At 45.8% G+C, this 7,672-nt stretch overlaps 1 long non-coding RNA gene across 1 annotated transcript; it reads right to left on the bottom strand.

Moving 5' to 3' along the window:
* Positions 1 to 488: 488 nt before the first annotated feature.
* Positions 489 to 6,932, bottom strand: LOC126188260 (uncharacterized). Its single transcript, XR_007537843.1, has 2 exons — positions 6,813 to 6,932; positions 489 to 818 (listed from the first exon to the last, which is right to left on the bottom strand). It is a non-coding gene; the product is annotated as an uncharacterized LOC126188260 (long non-coding RNA).
* Positions 6,933 to 7,672: the final 740 nt, after the last annotated feature.

Raw genomic sequence — 7,672 nt, 5'->3', positions numbered from 1 at the left:
AATATCATAGGTAAGTGGCAAAAAATAACAACTTTTGCTATTTCATTATTTAATGCTTGTAAAATTTCGTGAGTGAACATGTAAATGGCATTCCCAGTAGAGAAACTCTTCAAAAATACCAACTGTGACTTGCTGAGGATGTTACTGTTGCTAAAGTGAGATACTACTCTAGAATAAATCACCCCCTCAAAAATTTTTAGACAATAATGTCAGCACTGACATAGGTTGGTAGTTATTGATATCTATAAACTTTCTTAACGATGAATTTGACAGAGGCGTATTTCGATCTCTGTAATAATATTTTTTGATGACTGGTAACTCTGAAAAAGATTTTCAATATAGAGATAGATTGAAGTATTTGATGATTAGATTTGCGTGGGCCAAAAACAGTGACTTCAGGTATGGTGGAAAGAGAGAGATTCAATGAGCCCATGTAAACTGGATCAAAAACGTAAATTCAGCGTGGGAGCTTTCGTAATAACAGACAGTTTAAAAATACAATAATTTATTGCCAAGAAGGTACAGAGTACAGGCATCGCATTTGCTAACGTGATAATCTGAATATTTCAGGCAGGTAAGTCCGACTGCTGCAGCAGCAACACGCCTGGCACTCAGCCGTGGTGTGGGTAGTGCCCTCCATAGTGGGGCGGCCTGCCGTGGTAGCCGCCATGGTGTCCGTGGTGTGGTGGTCCTCCGTAGTGTGGTGGCGGCCCATACCGGCCTCCGTGGTGCCCCGCCACTGGTGCTGCTGCAGCCGCCGCCTCCGCCGGTGAAGGGTACACAGCCAACACCACCAGCAGCGCAGCGGCAAAGATCACCTGCAACACGTTTCCATGGTTCAAATGGCTCTGAGCACTATGGGACTTAACTTCTGAGGTCATAAGTCCCCTAGACCTTAGAACTACTTCAACCTAACTAACCTAAGGACATCACACACATCCATGGCCGAGGCAGGATTCGAAACTGCGATCGTAGCGGTCGCGCGGTTCCAGACTGGAGCGCCTAGAACCAGGTCGACGGGCACGTGCACCTTCCGCCGACCACTGGCGACAACATCGATGTACTGTGGAGACCTCACGCCCCACGTGTTGAGCAATTCGGCGGTACGTCCACCCGGCCTCCCGCATGCCCACTATACGCCCTCGCTCAAAGTCCGTCAACTGCACATACGGTTCACGTCCACGCTGTCGCGGCATGCTACCAGTGTTAAAGACTGCGATGGAGCTCCGTATGCCACGGCAAACTGGCTGACACTGACGGCGGCGGTGCACAAATGCTGCGCAGCTAGCGCCATTCGACGGCCAACACCGCGGTTCCTGGTGTGTCCGCTGTGCCGTGCGTGTGATCATTGCTTGTACAGCCCTCTCGCAGTGTCCGGAGCAAGTATGGTGGGTCTGACACACCAGTGTCAATGTGTTCTTTTTTCCATTTCCAGGAGTGTAGTTTCATGAAGCCTGTCGTTTAATTTGAGAAATTGTGAGACAGAATTACCTAATACTCGATCGTGTGACCTATACGTAGATGTGATACGTAGTTCTGGATCAGCAACAAAGTCACATTTGTTCGACAAACGGAGAAATTAAAAGAGCAATTTGTGGTTGGTGCATCTGAAGGACAGCTGTAGATATTTTTAAGAAATTCTCAATGTCGCTCAACTAAAAAACTGTCTTGCGTAGCAACTGTATCTATCTTCAACGGAGAGTCAGATCTTACATAAGTACTACTCCATGCTTACCGGAAGGAAAGAGAGACGCTGGTCTCTATGCTCAGTCGAATCAGCGTAGATACTTTTTTCTTTCGAGATTAGAGAATTGAAAAGACTAATCGTGGTACTCATATCAGGTGACTAGTGTTATACTGCCATGTGTGTGGTTCGCAAGTATACGTAAGTATCATGAATAATAAATTTCACAACTAATTTGGCCTACACATTACTCCATTCGCTACCCACACCCGCACCGCTGTGGATGTGTTTTCCTCTAACCTGGTAGAGTAGCTACATATCAACACAGAATTAAAACTGTAGTGCCATTTGCTAAAAACCTGAGATTTACGATAATGAAATGCAAACATGTAGATGAACCATCAAACAAAATACTGTGGTACAGATTCAAACCACAAATATTCCCTTATACAGTTCAGTAATGAAGTCGTAACGTTAGTTTTGAGATAACGCTATTTTCACTGCAGTGGCAATGGTCATTATAGATGGCAGAAACGAATCGTTACGTGATTGTGCGTTTGTATTTGTTGTCAGGAGTCTCTCAGAAAATTTAACACTATAAAAATTTTTCGTCAAAACGTCTCTGCTGAGTGTTGTAGGTAAGAATGAGGGCTATTCGGAAAGTAAGGTCCGAGCGCTCTCGAAAGGGAAGCCACATTGAAAATCAGAAATTTTTTATTTGCGACAGTTAGTTGCACCTTTCAGCTCTTCTCTAAACAGTCCCTACTCTGTCTCGGACATACACTCCTGAAAATGGAAAAAAGAACACATTGACACCGGTGTGTCAGACCCACCATACTTGCTCCGGACACTGCGAGAGGGCTGTACAAGCAATGATCACACGCACGGCACAGCGGACACACCAGGAACCGCGGTGTTGGCCGTCGAATGGCGCTAGCTGCGCAGCATTTGTGCACCGCCGCCGTCAGTGTCAGCCAGTTTGCCGTGGCATACGGAGCTCCATCGCAGTCTTTAACACTGGCAGCATGCCGCGACAGCGTGGACGTGAACCGTATGTGCAGTTGACGGACTTTGAGCGAGGGCGTATAGTGGGCATGCGGGAGGCCGGGTGGACGTACCGCCGAATTGCTCAACACGTGGGGCGTCAGGTCTCCACAGTACATCGATGTTGTCGCCAGTGGTCGGCGGAAGGTGCACGTGCCCGTCGACCTGGGACCGGATCGCAGCGACGCACGGATGCACGCCAAGACCGTAGGATCCTACGCAGTGCCGTAGGGGACCGCACCGCCACTTCCCAGCAAATTAGGGACACTGTTGCTCCTGGGGTATCGGCGAGGACCATTCGCAACCGTCTCCATGAAGCTGGGCTACGCTCCCGCACACCGTTAGGCCGTCTTCCGCTCACGCCCCAACATCGTGCAGCCCGCCTCCAGTGGTGTCGCGACAGGCGTGAATGGAGGGACGAATGGAGACGTGTCGTCTTCAGCGATGAGAGTCGCTTCTGCCTTGGTGCCAATGATGGTCGTATGCGTGTTTGGCGCCGTGCAGGTGAGCGTCACAATCAGGACTGCATACGACCGAGGCACACAGGGCCAACACCCGGCATCATGGTGTGGGGAGCGATCTCCTACACTGGCCGTACACCACTGGTGATCGTCGAGGGGACACTGAATAGTGCACGGTACATCCAAACCGTCATCGAACCCATCGTTCTACCATTCCTGGACCGGCAAGGGAACTTGCTGTTCCAACAGGACAATGCACGTCCGCATGTATCCAGTGCCACCCAACGTGCTCTAGAAGGTGTAAGTCAACTACCCTGGCCAGCAAGATCTCCGGATCTGTCCCCCATTGAGCATGTTTGGGACTGGATGAAGCGTCGTCTCACGCGGTCTGCACGTCCAGCACGAACGCTGGTCCAACTGAGGCGCCAGGTGGAAATGGCATGGCAAGCCGTTCCACAGGACTACATCCAGCATCTGTACGATCGTCTCCATGGGAGAATAGCAGCCTGCATTGCTGCGAAAGGTGGATATACACTGTACTAGTGCCGACATTGTGCATGCTCTGTTGCCTGTGTCTATGTGCCTGTGGTTCTGTCAGTGTGATCATGTGATGTATCTGACCCCAGGAATGTGTCAATAAAGTTTCCCCTTCCTGGGACAATGAATTCACGGTGTTCTTATTTCAATTTCCAGGAGTGTATGTCGTAGAAGTGTACCAACTTTCCAATACCCTCGTCACAGAAGGCACCCGCCTGTACTTTCTGCCAATTCTCTGGTCTGCAGCTTGTTGTCTACCCCAAACTGTGGACTCCATAGCCAGCAGTTCATATGAGCAGAGATGAAAACCAGAGGGAGCCTAGTCCAGGCTGTATAGTGGTTGATCAAATATATCCCATCGAAAACGCCACAGGAGTACGCTCATTGCTCCTGCAGTGTGCGGCCGAGAATTGTCATGAAGATGGAAATGCACGACGTTTACGTTGTGTGGGTTGCGTGAAACCATGCGAAATCTGTCACAGGCACCCGTACTTGGAGGGAGAGACAATTTTCTAGGCATTCTTATGTGCTCAGTGTACCCTCAGAAACAAAAAGTGTGACGTGGCGCGATCGACGAGCATGCTGGAGACACTGTCCAACACATCCATGCAAATCATCGGATTTTCACTGTGGTTTCCATTTCGCGACCGATCGGAATTTATTTTCCGTACAGCTTTCGTATATCCTGGCCTACTGGTTTTTACCAGGTCTGCAAACTTCAGGTTGCCCCAAATTGATTTCAGTAGTACATAACATCTATTACCAGAGCAGGCTAGAGAGGAATTGTCCTTCTCAATGCGTGGAGGCAACCCTGTATATTGAAGACATAATTTAAAAACTAAAAGTTTCAGAAGTGCGTTTAAAGTTCACGGTGAAAATATATCAATGGTAAAAAGTAGATAGTATGGCAAGCAGAGGAAACGTTCTCAAAAGAAATCCATTACTATCAAACATAAGCCATAACTTGAAGACGAAGTTTCTAAGAATGAACGTCTGGACTACAGCAATGTAAGCACGTGAATCATGGATCTTGTAACAACCGATTACCGAAGCGTCTGAGATGTGTGGATACAAGGGAAGATGGAGAATTTGAAGAAAGAGGAGAGTACTAATCGAGAAGCACTATACTGTTTCGAAAACGTGAAATGGAATGGTACTCACGGCTATAATATTTTTAGATAATTTTAAATAATCTTTCTTCACGTTTATCACAGTTGTTTGATCTGACGATCATACACATTCTTCATTTAAACGTAATTTGCAGCAGTGTTCAAAAACTTCAATCGTCTTTAGAAATCTAAATTAACAACGAAAAATAATAAGGTACTGTACATGAAAGCCTGAAACTGAAATTTCAGTTCGACGAATAACTGACAGAAAAGTATCGAACAGTTATTAACCGTTAAGAGAAATATCGCAACAATGAAAAAAAAGGTTTGAATCGAGGGAAATAGATTATTTCACAGAACAAAGGTAATTTCAGGAGAAATATTCGGCGTCAACACGCCGTTTGACTCATGGAAAGGAAATAAAATTAAACAGACAGTAATTGGACAATTTGATTTGTCTTTACTTTTGTACTGTGAAAAAGCACTGAAAATTATTTGTGGTGGTTGTGCCGGACATTACTGAAGCAGAGGGTGTGCCACTAACGGGTGAACGTTCAATGAATTTATGAGTACTGTCGCAGCGTATAGACATAAACTGAAAGTCAAGTAATGAAAATGTGTTGTCAGATTTCCTTGAAAAGTTACCAGTAAATCACTTGCGAATTTGATGCAAAGTAATTATTTCTAATAATGACCACAACTGTAATGCATTTTTGATTACTGCTCAGGAAAATTATGTTAATTCGAGGCAGATCTGAAGATAACCGCATAAAGAAGTGTAACAATATTTAATCTTACCAACAACTTAAAACGGAACGATTGGATACTAAATGTTATGGGGAACGCGAACTGAAAACAATGTTTTATTGGCAGAACTCTTAGAAGGCGCAACAAATCTAATAAAGAGGCTGCCTACATTACGATTTCTCGCCTCTTTAGTATTTTTTCGCAGTGTGGAATACTTATCAGACACTATTGGCGCAGGGCACTGGAAAAGTTCAAACAAGGGTAGCTCGTTTCGTATCGTCAGTAAATGTGGGAGAGAGTGTCACAAATATGATAAACATTGAGGTGGCATGTACTTTTCGTGAAATCTTTTCATGAAATTTCAGTATCCAACTCTCTCCTCTGTAAACGAAAATTTTTTGTTAACTGTAATCTACATAGGGAAAGACTACTATATGGTTAAAGTGAAAAAATCAAAGCGGTCACGAAAAGATTCAGTTGCTCATTTTTCTCACATGCCATTCGAGACTGCAATGGTAGTGTTTTTCCACATCTATACTCCGCAAGCCACCTTACGGTGTGTGGTAGAGGGTACTGTGCGTACCACTGTCGCTTCGCCCAGTTCCCGTTCTTGTAGCATATGGTGCGTGGGAAGAACCATTGCTTGTAAGCCTCCGTGTGTATCCGAATTTCTCTAATTTTATCTTTATGGCCCTTACGCGAAATATACCCAGGAGGAAAGACTGTATTGGTTGACTCTTCTAGCAACTCACGCTCTCGGAACTTTAACAGTAGACCATATCGCGATCAGAACGGTTCTCTTGCGCTGTCCGCCACTAGAGTTGGCTAAAAATCTCTGTGACGCTTTCGAACTTACTAAACGATCCTCTAATAGAACCTACGCGCTTCACTGTTTCCTCTGTCAGTCATATCTGGCATGAATCACACGCTGACGAGCAATATTCAAGCACAGTCTAAAAGCTGTACTATGGACTTTCAATCAAACACAAGTGTGAAATGCAGGTAGTCATATAGATGTAGACGTAGATGCAGAAGGGATAGTATGCAAGGCCAATCAACGACAACAAAAATGCGCGAATATTTCGATCGTAACAGTGTCCTTTGCTATGGAACGAGAGTGATTATCAATTAGGTAGCATTTAGAAATTGATTTTTGAAGTTCTGATTCAGTACAATTATGTTCTTAGGTTTTCTGTGTTGCCTGCAGATGCACGTATGATGAAAACTTACCAAGGACGTCTTCATAGTGTAGCAGTTAGTTGGAAGCAGAGCGATCGCAACTGTGTGGCCCTTGTGGAGGACGCGTGTCTTTTATACTGCGAGGAGATTCGTAAGGCGAGGCCGGCAACCGGCTCACGTCCCAAAATTCTTCTGGGCCGTCGCGAATCCTTTGTACGCGGTGAAAGCGGCGAAGCACGGCCAGCGTCACCCGGCTCTCCGAACGTCATGCGCGGGACCGGCCGTTGACCTAGAGAATTCCCGGGGATTCACCGACACCTACGGTCGCGCAAAATGGCGTCTGCTGGCCCCTGACACTGTTATTAACGGGGCACTCCCAGTGCTGTCGCACAGCTCTCCTGGATGTCGCGTGCATCAGGCGAAGTCCGGAGTAACCCTCTTGTACGAGGTGAGAATCTTCAGGCCCTGTTAGTGCATACGAGAATATAAGAAATCAATTTGATTTCCGAATGTCAAGCCCTGTTTCTGTTATCTCGAACTGACCAGTTTCGGGCAATGTTGCTCATCTTCAGATCATTTCTCGTAGCTATGAAGCAACAGGTCTTAACTGAACATCAATTTCACTGTAATGTACTAACATACAGGGTGGTACATTGATCGTGACCGGGCCAAATATCTCACGAAATAAGCGTCAAACGAAAAAACTACAAAGAACGAAACTTGTCTAGCTTGAAGGGGAAACCAGATAGCGGTATGGTTGGCCCGCTAGATGGCGCTGCCATAGGTCAAACGGATATCAACTGCGTTTTTTTAATTAGGAACCCCCATTTTTATTACATATTCGAGTAGTACGTAAAGAAATATGAATGTTTTAGTTGGACCACTTATTTCGTATTGTGATAGATGGCGAT

Source organism: Schistocerca cancellata, chromosome 5 (assembly GCF_023864275.1).
Source record: "Schistocerca cancellata isolate TAMUIC-IGC-003103 chromosome 5, iqSchCanc2.1, whole genome shotgun sequence".
NCBI lineage: Eukaryota > Metazoa > Arthropoda > Insecta > Orthoptera > Acrididae > Schistocerca > Schistocerca cancellata.
This window is presented reverse-complemented; position numbering and strand designations above follow the sequence as displayed.